The following is a 12,057-nucleotide window of genomic DNA, read 5'->3' on the forward strand; positions in this document are numbered from 1 at the left end:
CTACTTGAGATAGATATTTGGTCCCTTATCCATGTGCATACTGAAAACCTGAAAACATTGTTACAAATGAAGCTGCCTTTTGGGCCTCCCGCATATATAAACAAATTCATTTTGCCTCACAGATGAACTTCGTGCTTAACCAAATTCAACTATTTTCATTCCCATAACAAAGGCTGCCATATGCAGTTCCTGTAACTTCTTGCTGGCTGTTTTCCAGGAGCAGCAACAACGTGCTGACTGCAGATTGTACACACTTCTGTTACCAACTAGCCTGTGATAACTAAGGGGGGTGTAAATCTATTTAAATGCAAAAAAGCTACAATATGTTGCAATAAGATTCAAGATCTGACTTCAGCTGACAAAAGCAAGGAAATTCCAAGTGAAGATTGCTGCTATGTCCTTAATTCACCCCCTTGTATTTCAGAGTTTCAGAGTCTCAGAACTGTGCATGCTTAAAAACATAGTATGTGCAAAGCAGTGTTCAAAGGCATTGTCATGGTGTGAAACTTTTTAAAATTAGGCCGCTTGTGCAACAGTAATTTGATTCTCTTGTAAGCACAGAATATGATAGAATTAAGTGCAGCATCATACACCATTTTTCTATTTTCTGGCCCCATCGTTATTCAGGACACAGAATAGATGGTTCTCACAGGAGAAGATAGGTGGTTATTTTAGGCCTCTGCATGCAATGAGTACCCTTTGCCTTATTTATTTATTCATTCAGTGAATAAATATTTAGGTATTCTTACGACATTTATCAGTGTATTAGTTGATGCTTCATTAGCATTAGTGGGATCATTTGTATGTCTCCTTTTCAAGAGAAGGATAATATCTTCATTTTACAGACAAGGGAGTAGGTTAGGTCTACAGAGGGTCTTGGTATTGCAGTGCTCAGTGTTGCAGCAGTCTACATTAAAGAATCCTGCTGCTTGGTGCAGTCAGCAGCACTTACTGCTCTGTCCAGGTTTCCTATACAGTACCTGGGGGACATAAGTGGAGGGTGGGACCATTCACTGTGAAATGCCAATGACACTTATGTGACTGAAGCCACAGTGTTTGGGGCTTAGTGTCGAAGAATCTTGTAAGATGCTGGGCTTGTGTCTGTTCTGTCCCACTAGCAGGTACTAGCTACTACTGCAAAATTTGCAGATGGATGGTGTGCCTTAACCACTACAGTGCGAATTCAAGAGTGCTAGGTTAGGACCACACTGCAACTTCCTAAGCAGGACTCTCACAAACACTCCATTTTGCCAACTCTGCTACACAGGAGGTGTTTCAATGCCAAGGCAGAGCAGGCAGGCAAGTATGACTGCAACATTTGCTAGCGCATCTTTCCACATCCTCAAAAATAAAACTGGGTTGCAGGGAGCTGCTTCCTCTGCTGGGAGTTAATATCAGTAGACTCGTGGTGTTAGAAGGCCTTCATACAAGACATGAACACTGAAGGGCCAGGAGAAACCCTCCTGTCCTTTTCCTGTAGTTCAGGGATTAGAAACACCAAAACTCCTGCTTGTGGGAGACCTGGTTTGGTTCCAATCCTCCATCTGTGAAAATATGAATTCATATTTTCATTCTTTTGGGGGATGCTACAACCACCACAAGGTTATTACAGTTTCCTTAATTCTAGCCCCTGAAATCATTCAGTTTTGATACTCAAGGCTGTCCAGACTGGACACTTAGGAGCAGAATTAGATTGCTGGGAATCATACACTAGAGCAGACATAGAGATGTTTTGGGAACCCCACTGAAATAAGAGTTTAGGAAATGTAAGCAGCTCTATAGCTGGAAAGTAACTGGGTGAGTATTTTGAAGACAGTTATTTTGAATCTAAGAATTATAAGTGTCCATTTTCAGCACCTGAGTCCTGTTATTGATGTAGTCACCAAGACTTGTCTCAGGCCATGCAGCAAATGTGTGATGGAAAGTGGGTTGAGAATTCAGCAGACAGACAGATATGATAGACTGTAGAAAAATCAACATGTCTTTTTGTTGATTGAAAAGCTTTGTCATAATTATGAAGTTCTTTAACAACATCAACAAACTAATAAACCAGGGTGATACAGTCAATGTGGTGATTTCAGAAGAGCTTTTGACACCATCCCTCACCAATGCTGCTAAAGAAGCTGAGCTGTCATAGGTTCAGAAGAAAGGCTGTCTTCTGAAGCAGTAACTAGTTGAAAGAGAAGAGTTAATGAAATAGCAATAAATAGTCGTTTTTTTATACTTCAGGGAAGTTACGATTGGACTCCCACCAGGATTCATGCTGGGACCTGCACTAGTCAGCGTACTCAGAAATGGTCTTGGAAAGAGAGTGAGTAAGGAAGTGGCACAGTTTGCTGCTGGTTCAAAATCATTTACAGTAGTGGAAGTGAAGCTGACAGTAAAGAGTTACAGAAGGATCTCATCCTGTGGAGTATAGGTTAAACTAGAAGATGAAGTTCAGTCCCAGTGAGTGTAAAGTAATGCATACAGGCAAAAAATGATCCTAACTATATGCATAATGGTAAGTTCTACATGAGCTATTATTGCTGAGGAAAGAGATCTTACAGTCTCTATGGGTAGTTCTTTTGAAACTTCATTTCCATTGCCAAGTCAAAAATATCAGAAATTATTAGAAAAGGAAGATAGAACAGAGCAGAAAACATTGTGACACCTTTGTATAAATCAGTAGCATGTGCACATCTTGAGAACAGCATGAAGCTTTGGTTATCTCATGTCAGAAAGAAAGTAAAGGTAAAAAAGAATAATCAAACATAGAAATGGTTTATGTTTAAAATGTCACTGCCAATACTAGGACTTTTCTGTTTGAAAAAGACAAAACTGACAATGCCTGGGAGGCTGATGGAAGATGACTGAAGAATATAAAATAATAGGTGGTGGAGAGAAGGCGGGGAACTATCATTCACTTTTTTTTTGTAAGTAAGTGGGCACACAGGGGAAATATTGGACAGGGAAAACAACTAAAAGGAATTTTTTTTTTTTCAGAAGCTGCACAGGTATGGAGCTCACTGCTTCCAGAAGTTGTGGAAGCTAAAACTATCATTTCTTTCAAAAAGAGATTAAACAAGTTTATGGGAAACAATGCCATTGGCAGCTAATAAATGCAATGAGATGCATGTAGCCTTTGGTTCAGGATGTCCCTAACTAATGCTTTACTAAAAACTCTTGAGTATATACCAAGAAGGATTGTTGTACTGTACTTGACCTGTTCTTTATACTGTCCTCCTAACTGTTCAGTCCTGGTCATTAAGATCAGAAAAGAATTTGACAGACCCATAGTCTGATGCAGTACGGCCATTACAGAGAGTACAGCAAAGAGACATCACGATGGTCAGGAGACTGGAAAAAGTGGTGTATGATGAAAGACTGAGAGAACTGAGTTTGTTCAACCTTAAGAAGAAGGCTAAAGGAAGATCTTATTGCTGTTGCATGTAGGGGAGGCCAAGGCAGATTCTTCTTAGAGGTGCACAGTGGTAGGCTGAGAGGCAATGGACACAAGTTGAAACATGGGGAATTCTGATTAGAGGTTTGTTTATTTTTTAACCACCAAGGTGGTCAAATATTGGAGCAAGTTGCCCATTGAGGTTGTGGAATCTGCTTCCTGGGAGAGATTCAGAGCTTCGCTGGGCACAGTCCTGAGCAACCTGCTCTAACTGGCTCGGCTTTGAGTAGGAGGTTGCACTAGGGGCCTCCAGTGGCCCCTTCTAACCTTTTGTCGTAAGACCGAGTCTTACCTTGTGTTTATGCCCTAAGCCCATATTATTCTATGCAGCATGTTCACTGACAGAAGTGGAAAATTTTTGGTCTGGGTTAACTAATATATGTTAAAACTCAGTGTAAGAATGCAGTGGGGACAAGGCACCTTGGATTTACTATAAAGAAAGCAAGAGTCAGCTATGGTACTTTTGGGGCTAATGATTTGACAGTCCTCCTTAAAATACTTCGTAAAAATGAGATTGTGTCGTGGAGGAAGAGTTGTTTGCGAGGGAACAGCCATGACAGGAGTCAGTAAATCCATTTTTGCAGTTTTTGCTTTCAACTGTGCACTGTCTTCTTTAAATAAATGGTACATAGTTAGTTTGCCAGATATGCAGTGATGGGGGAGAGCTTGGCTAAGGGAGTTGCACCTTGCACCACGTGTCCTCCTATATTACAGGATGTGATAGTGTAAGTGCACTTTCTCCCCACCTTGATCAAGCTGGTCTCCAACAAGGAAGCAGGGAGAGAGATGTTCCTCTTCACCTTGATTTCTCTAACTAGGGTCAATGCTTTCTGGTATTTGGGTTAAGATTTCTGAAAGATAAGATAGCTATGCGCGTGCTCTTTGTGACTGACTGCTTATGTTCCACAACTGGCATGCATGGCATGAACAAAGTTTACACTCCAAAATGCCCCGAACTACCCATCACTGTTTTCTCACATAACAAGAACTTTATTTGCAAGATGCAGACCCTGTGACTGGTTAGTAGCCAAATGACAGTGTGTTCACAAACAGTACTTATAGAATAAGCTGAGTCCTATAGTTTTTAATAAGAACAAATGCTCTTCAACTTAATTGCAGTCAGGCCTGAAGAAAAATTAAAGTGTTTGCATGTCTGCTAGTCTATATGTGGGTAGAAAGCCAGTGAGGTTAAGATAATAGGCTCGAAATGTATTCTCAGAAAACATTTAAAACCACAGTAGGGTGTGATTGTATGCAAATAAGTATTTTTGCAATAGCAGATTAAACACCTTATGGAATTTGTATGGAAAACTGCATGCTTGTACATGATGCAAAGTGTGATTAAGCACCAGTGCGTGGAGTTTTTGCCTTTGGTAAGAAATTAAGGCAGATTTAAATCAATCAATGGTTTTCTCAGTCTTTTCACAGTATATGTTGAAAGTTATGAATGGTGACTACTAGAGAGAGAATGTTAGAAATAACATTACTTTTTCCTAGAGCCTGCATCCTTACAAGAATATGTTCTTCTAGGGTTTCCAGTCAGGAAAAATGTTGTGCTAGCAGAAAGTTTCTGGCCATAGGATCTGAGACAATGAAAAAAGATAAATGACAAATCAATGTAATCTTTTACTAGAATAGTTATTGGTATGTATATTGCCATCAGCTATGTACAGAATGTATTTTGTAAAACCTCCCAAGCATCTTGTTGATGCTTTTCATGAATGGATGCATTTGTCATTCCAGATTCTAGGACTCCCTTTAAATAAACTTTTTTTCATGCTCAGAGATTCTTAAAATGGCTCTGAGGGGACCAAATGCCTATAGGGGTGGCAAGTATCTTCACAAAAATGCATAGTTAGCAGTGGTGGAAAAAGGAGCATCGGCACGGGCAGATAACCACTGCCCTGCTTGGCCATTTGCATACCTAAGGCACATTGCAGTCGGCAGAATGACTGAATTGTCTTCGGGAAATGGTCTTTAATGTCACATCCTAATCTGCATTACATACCAGAGTTTTGTGTCTACTTTTCTCTAAAATACAAGCTACTGTGGCCTCTGCAATCAGAGAGAGATGGCCTGGATTTTTCAAAAATTGCCTTTTAGTGAGCTGAGCAAGAACATTTAAAGTTGCGGCCTGCATTTCCCCCCCTAGTTGTTATAGATCTGAGTCAGCAAAATCAGATATAATTCTGTGTTTGTTTTCATCCAGCGTTTTTCCTATCTAGGGAAGAAAAGATAAAACATATTAGATCAAGTTAGGCTTGATGCAACTATTGAAGTGAATTGGCCCCACACTCCCCTTCTGAAGTTTCCCTGGGGTGGATATATTACTTTGTGAAAGAAAGAAAAGCTTCTCTGAAGAAGTCAAATTGTCAGGTTGAAAAAAAGTGCAAACACATTCGCTTTCTCTCTTCCAAAACAGCTCTGCCTGCTCAGCAACAAATCTGCAGAGGAAACCCATGCTGACACTTGCAGGGTTATGCTTCTTTCCTGCCTCTTAATCATAATTTGTTAGTGAAAGCCATGGTCAGGGAAAGCGCAAGATCAACAGTTCTGAGCAGCAGCACAGCCGGCTTCCCCTGCCTTCCTCCTTGCGCCCTTGTCCGCAGGCCCCGAAGCACATCTCCAAGCGAGCGGATAACCGAGGACTGAGATTCATGCAGACAGATGAAAATCAGGGGCCTGCGAAGGAGATTGCCCACCCTGGTCTTGAGGAGTCCCACCCCTGCTTGGGGGTGAGCTACTGATCACAGCCTGGTGTTTCAAGAGAAGAAAAAGATTAATGACAGTTTTCCTTATTTCTCCACACTGTAAGCGCTGGTGGTTAAGGGACTCCTTCTTACCATGGGGGCAGAAAACGCTAAGTGAGGGTAACAGAGCGAGCTGTCCAAGGTGCAGAACCGCTCCCGCCCTCGAAAAATAACTTTTAAAGTTAGAGCTGAGACAGCCAACATAAAAGCCTGTGAGATAACTTTGGGCATGTTCCCTCAGAAGAGACACAGAACAAGAACAGATGAAGTATGGCAAAGCAGAGTTAGTGGTAGTGGAATATAAAGGTGCTTTTACAGTGCTTCATTTTTCAGTCAGTATATTATTCTTACCTTTAGCACTGCTTAAATTCACACATAAAACATGGTATAAGCAAACTACATAATTGCTTGAAGCAAGGGAAATAAAAGCAGACTTGCTAATTTAATGATATTTTAAGCAATAATTATTTTAAGCAGAAATGTTTATATTTCCCTCTGTTACTTATAACAGCATAGCTTTTAAGCTCAGTCAGGGACACAATCAAAATACATACCAACATTACTTTCTCACACAGAAACAAGTACAGGGAAGAGTCCGAAGGCTGGAGACCAAGGAGGTCCTGCTCATGGAATTTTTTCCAAAACAGTCTGACTCAGGGAGCTTAGATAACTGTCCTAAAGGCTGGTATTTGTCCCATCCCAGCTGTCATTCCTTACTGCCCCTTAACAGGAGGAAAGATGGAAAGATGGCATAAGCAGAAGAATTTTTGCTTTAATGAGTCAATAAGAAAAAGTCTTGCATTTATATTAAAGAAGAAAAACTGAACTGATAACTGGACCTAGACAATCTTTGGTGCTTTTTTTTCTTCTCTGCCTGTCATCCCCTTGGCCCTCCCTGAACTGGTTCACATAGCCGCCCTTCTTGTTAGAGGTCAAGGCAGGTTGCATATCCCAATCTTAATAAAGACACAGGTTCTAGTGCAAACCTCTCTAAAACAGCCTGAAGTATTTGTTTTTTAATTCTGCATTCACAATTGGCTGATAGAGGCTTATTTTGTCGAAGTAACAAAGCAAGGTATTTAGAGATCGTGCTTTCTCCTCAGGTTTTCTTCCCAGGGCTACTTATTTCTGCACCAAACTTCTGCGGGCCCATTCTGACCCCATGATTCAAAGCTTTTTTGATGCTAATAGGAGATTTTCAGAGAATTTTGGCTCAAGCTTTGTTTCTCTTTCTCCCTTTTTCAAAGCCCATAAAACAATTTTCATCTAAGTGACTTCCAAAGCACTTTCTACAGGAATATTAAATTTTTTAAAAGAAGCCAATTTTGTTAAATGTGGCAAAATCCATGAAAGAACAGTCATGTCACTAATCCACCATAGTCAGACTGAATTGTGTTGCCACAGCAGGATGAGAACTGTCCTGAATGCTTATTCAGTTCCAAGTGGTTGGAGGCTATAATTTAGAGCTGAAAGACATTCTTGAAGTCCAAGTAGAGATCTGCAATTTATTATTCCACCCATCCCATATAGTCCATTTAGACTGAAGGTCTTCAGGTCTGGAACCCTGTCTGCACACCTGCATGTGCAGCATATAGTATTCTCAGGATACTATATAAATAATAATATATCAGCAGTGGAGAGAATAGCTCAGTGGAGCAATCTACAACTAAGTGAACCTCTCAGATATTATGGAACAAGGCCAGCATTACTTCAAAAACATTTTTTTTTAAGACAAAGTCAGTCAAATGCCTAAATTAAAATCCCACTCAACTGCTTTGATCTTATCAGATGCAATATCTGTATGTTCATTTAATAAGGCTCTCATGTATTTTATCTTTATGCCTAGTTTAAATATGAGAAGCAAACACATTTTATACAGTTTTTATTCTCCAATTACTACAAAAGCTTCTTAGAATCTTTGATCATGAGAATGTTATTTCAAATCCAGGTCTGCTTCACAATTACAAAATGTGTTCACTGAAGTTTATTTGGATGCAATTTTAGTCCAAGTGGAGTAAAATACAAATCAGTCCTTGGCAAATAGGTTGGACTATGGAACAGTAAAGAGATAAGAATGAATCAAAATAACTAAGGTGTTTTTTTGTTGATCGTTGGTTTAGGCAGACATTCCAACCAAAACTGTAATGATAACAAACAAGTGTCTTTAATGCTTTGCCTCAACGTTTTAGCATTAAATGCAGTTTACAAAATGTTACTATTATTAAAACCACTGTAGATCACTTCAGTGCTAAATATCTAATTAAATTTTGTAACAGGGACACTACAATAGTTGAGGTTCAGCCTCAGAATTTTGTGGGTTTTTTTTCCCCCTAACAGGACCACTCAGAGCTGACACTCAGGTGTAACTACTGCTAACCAAGTTCAACATGCTTGTGTGTGGACAATGGTCAGATGATTACAAGAATGTAAAGTTGTCATACAAACTACCTGTGGATTCAGGGAAGCTTCTGAAGCTGGCAGTCTACGGCATCAGCCCAGGAGTGACAGGGTGTCAAATAAAGCTCTGGAATTCAACAGCAGCAGCTAAACCAAGTTCTACTTTGCTTTTGTCTTACAGATCGTGTCTCTTTACTGTAATTTGTCAGGAGTAGTGAAGAAGTGGTAGCATAGAACTGAGAGGGGAAATTGAATTTATACAGGGCAAACTTCTGGGCAAACGTACAAAATGCACTACAAGAATAGAATTATACTGCAAAGTCAGTGAAAAAGCATACAGTAGCAATGCTAGGTGACAAATCAAAAAAAATAGTTTGTTTATATTTATACTAAGATTTCTACCAGACTTCTGAAAGCCTTAGCTTAATGCTTGTAAAGGAATTATGTAAAGTCTAACTATCACGAAATACAAAGCATTACTGAAGTGGCCCTTTTCTCAAGTAGCCATTCCACAATGAAAGTGTGGCTTCTTCATTTATTGATTTATCACCTTTGACTTACTGACAGAGGTCTGATTGAAGCCCACTGACTTCACAAGGACTGAAGATCAGGTTTATTTAGTGAAGTGCTAAGCATTCCCAGCTCCAAATGCAAAGGCAAGAAATGTGAGAGCATTTCGTACCACGCAGGATCAGATTAGACTATAAACAAGCTTCAAATTTAATTAAATTTCACTTTTCAGACAGTGAAACATTGAAAGGTTTTACTGCTTTTCTATTTTAAAATACAAATATTGTGCCAACCTGTTCCACGAAAGCAACACTGAAAGTGGTACAAATTAAATTCATCATCCTTACAGTGACAACTCTGTTTCTGTCTTTTATCCTTAAAGAGAAAAAAAACACTAGAAAGAATTCACAGCCTTAGAAATGTATCTTCTTATTAACAGCAAATGCACAAGTACTTATTGCCAGTTTATTAATGAAAAGTAAGCAAAACTCAAAACAGTTTATTTTAAATACAGCTAGATCACATTAGCCATTTGAAATTGCAAACAGGTTCATGACCATTAAATACCATAGACTGAAACATTTCAGATCTTGCCCTACGGCTACAATACATAGATTTTGTGGGTTTTTTTCTTTATGTTTTTATTGACAAATCCTTAAAAAAAAAACCCAGATTTATACTTTATGAACATGAATTGCGTATTAGATGGCCTTAGATGGTACACAAATGATGGCTCACATTGGTTTAAGAATTAATAAATCCTGACTGTATGACAACTACTCGCTAAACTCTCTTAATTCTGAAAGTGATTATTAAATACTCCAAAAGGTAATGTGGATATTAGGTAAATCAGTCATTAGGTATAAAGAGAATGAACAGATCAGTGTTGCCCAGCTTATATTAGGCTGCATCTGAGTGGAGTAAGCAGATCTGTTGCACCAAGCCCAGGACTAGCAGACGGACCAGCAATAAGATGCTTAAAGAATAAACTACTATCCCAGGAGCAGACACACACTGACTTGCAGGCCTAGCATTTACCATATACCAGATGGGTTTTGCACTCTACTGACATTCCCCATGTTCTCTCAGAGGTCCAGAGCAATGCCAATATTCATCTAACACTGCAGTTCACCAGCTGCTGCTGCTAAGAAGGACAACAAAAGGAAGATGCAAAGCTTTGCAAAGCAGCAGACGGTTGTCTATTTTCACCCCATCTTGTACCTATGATCATTTCCAAACACTACATATGAAGGTGGCAGAGTCCAGTCTTCTAATTTAAGGGCCTAGCATACCTCCTGTGTCACCATGCAATAATGCCTAACCTGTGGCAGGTAGAAAATCATTTCCAGTTTGACTAATATACACATTTCTTCTACAGCCAATAAAAAGTTGTAGAATTTCTGAAGGTAAAGGGAAATTGATTCCATCTGATCTAGACATGTTCGTTCATCCAGGATCTAACCCTCTTCTGAGGAAACACACCCAATAGAGATAGTGGCTTTACTCAGCTTGAAGAAATCTGAAATCATAAAGTTCACAAGCCAACAGATGCTAGAGTAACCCAGGAATGAGAGATGTGTTGTGTCACCCCTGCTGACTTTTTTTTTTTTAATTCTTCTTCATCTAGTAGTCTTCTAAGGTAGAATTCATATAGCAAAGTCCAAAAAACTGCTCAGCTTGTCTTGTCCAATGCCATAATCAGTAAATTAGACTATGAGTTTCCTTTGCCTGTTCACTGCCCAGTTCTAAAACTATTGCAGATCTGGCTGTCTATGGCTCATCCTAAAGAGCAGTGAGGGAGAGCGCTCTCACAACTTCATGGTTAATAACTTCCAGGAAGTGGGAGATGCAGATTCAAACCTTGTCAGGAATAGTTACAGATTATGTTTTAACTACTGGATTTCCATGCAGAAACCAGGAAATACCAAAAAGTTAACCACAATCCCTTCAAAACTAACTTTTCAATGTTATCCCTGTTACCTATGCAGACTTGAGGTAGCTCTGAACAGAGCTCTAGGTGAGACATAGTCATCACTCTAATCAGGACAAGCATTTCTGAGCACATGGACCCGACTAAAGCTGCAGGCCTAGAGAATTTTCAGTTTTAAGTAGAGAGCTGTGTATGCCTGGAAAGCAAGTGAAATGAGTTACTGTCTGAAACCTAGGCAGCCATTAGGCATCTAAATCACAGGCTCTGTGAGGGACTTAGAAGACTAAATCTCATCATGAAAATGAAGTTTATGTTTCATTGATGGTGCATATGTATCACACTGTTTTGTTTTCTTTGAAGTGGACTTGTTTTTAAGTGAATTTTGAATTCCAGCTGAATTTATGTACATTTACACAAAGAACTATAACTTTTCAAACAGTGAATATATGCATGAATGATTCATTTACAAAGCCTTGGACTGTGCACCCCCTCCTTCACTTGTGCAAAGACAGACCTTTCACAATGAGCATTCAAAAATACAACATGGAGGTTATCTAGAAGTTCAAAGTCTTTCAATAATAAAACACCACATTACAGATCTTGTTTGTTTTTAAAACAAAAATGACTTGGTGCAATTCTTGCCTTAATAAACACACACAAGAAAAGGGAGCCGCAGAATACTTCAGCACTATCCGTTCTCAAAATTTTAAATCCCAAAGCTGTCACTTTTGTTACCTGCCTAAAGACATAAACCTTGGTTCTTTTTCTCCAGCTCTTAATATTTATATTTACCCAGAGAAGTAATCAGTCACTATGCTACTGCTTAAAGATGCAAGCTTAGAAACTATAATTTAATTGTGAAATGCTTTTGAATCCTTTAGGGTTTGGAGTTGTTAAACTGATGTGCAGTTTTGTCTGATCAGGTCTCCATTTTACTGATCATCAGCTGAAAAACACTTTTCTTAGCATATTTCATTTAACCTCTAACCTTGAACATGTTATTAACATGTATGTGCAAGTTTCTCAGT

At 39.1% G+C, this 12,057-nt stretch overlaps 1 long non-coding RNA gene across 1 annotated transcript; it reads right to left on the minus strand.

Moving 5' to 3' along the window:
- Window positions 1–2,056: 2,056 nt before the first annotated feature.
- LOC106488538 (uncharacterized) lies at window positions 2,057–8,714 on the minus strand. The gene is made up of 3 exons (XR_001293217.1): window positions 8,641–8,714; window positions 6,747–6,914; window positions 2,057–2,170 (listed from the first exon to the last, which is right to left on the minus strand). It is a non-coding gene; the product is annotated as an uncharacterized lncRNA (long non-coding RNA).
- Window positions 8,715–12,057: the final 3,343 nt, after the last annotated feature.

This window comes from Apteryx mantelli, chromosome 1, assembly GCF_036417845.1.
Source record: "Apteryx mantelli isolate bAptMan1 chromosome 1, bAptMan1.hap1, whole genome shotgun sequence".
NCBI classification, from domain to species: Eukaryota; Metazoa; Chordata; class Aves; order Apterygiformes; family Apterygidae; genus Apteryx; species Apteryx mantelli.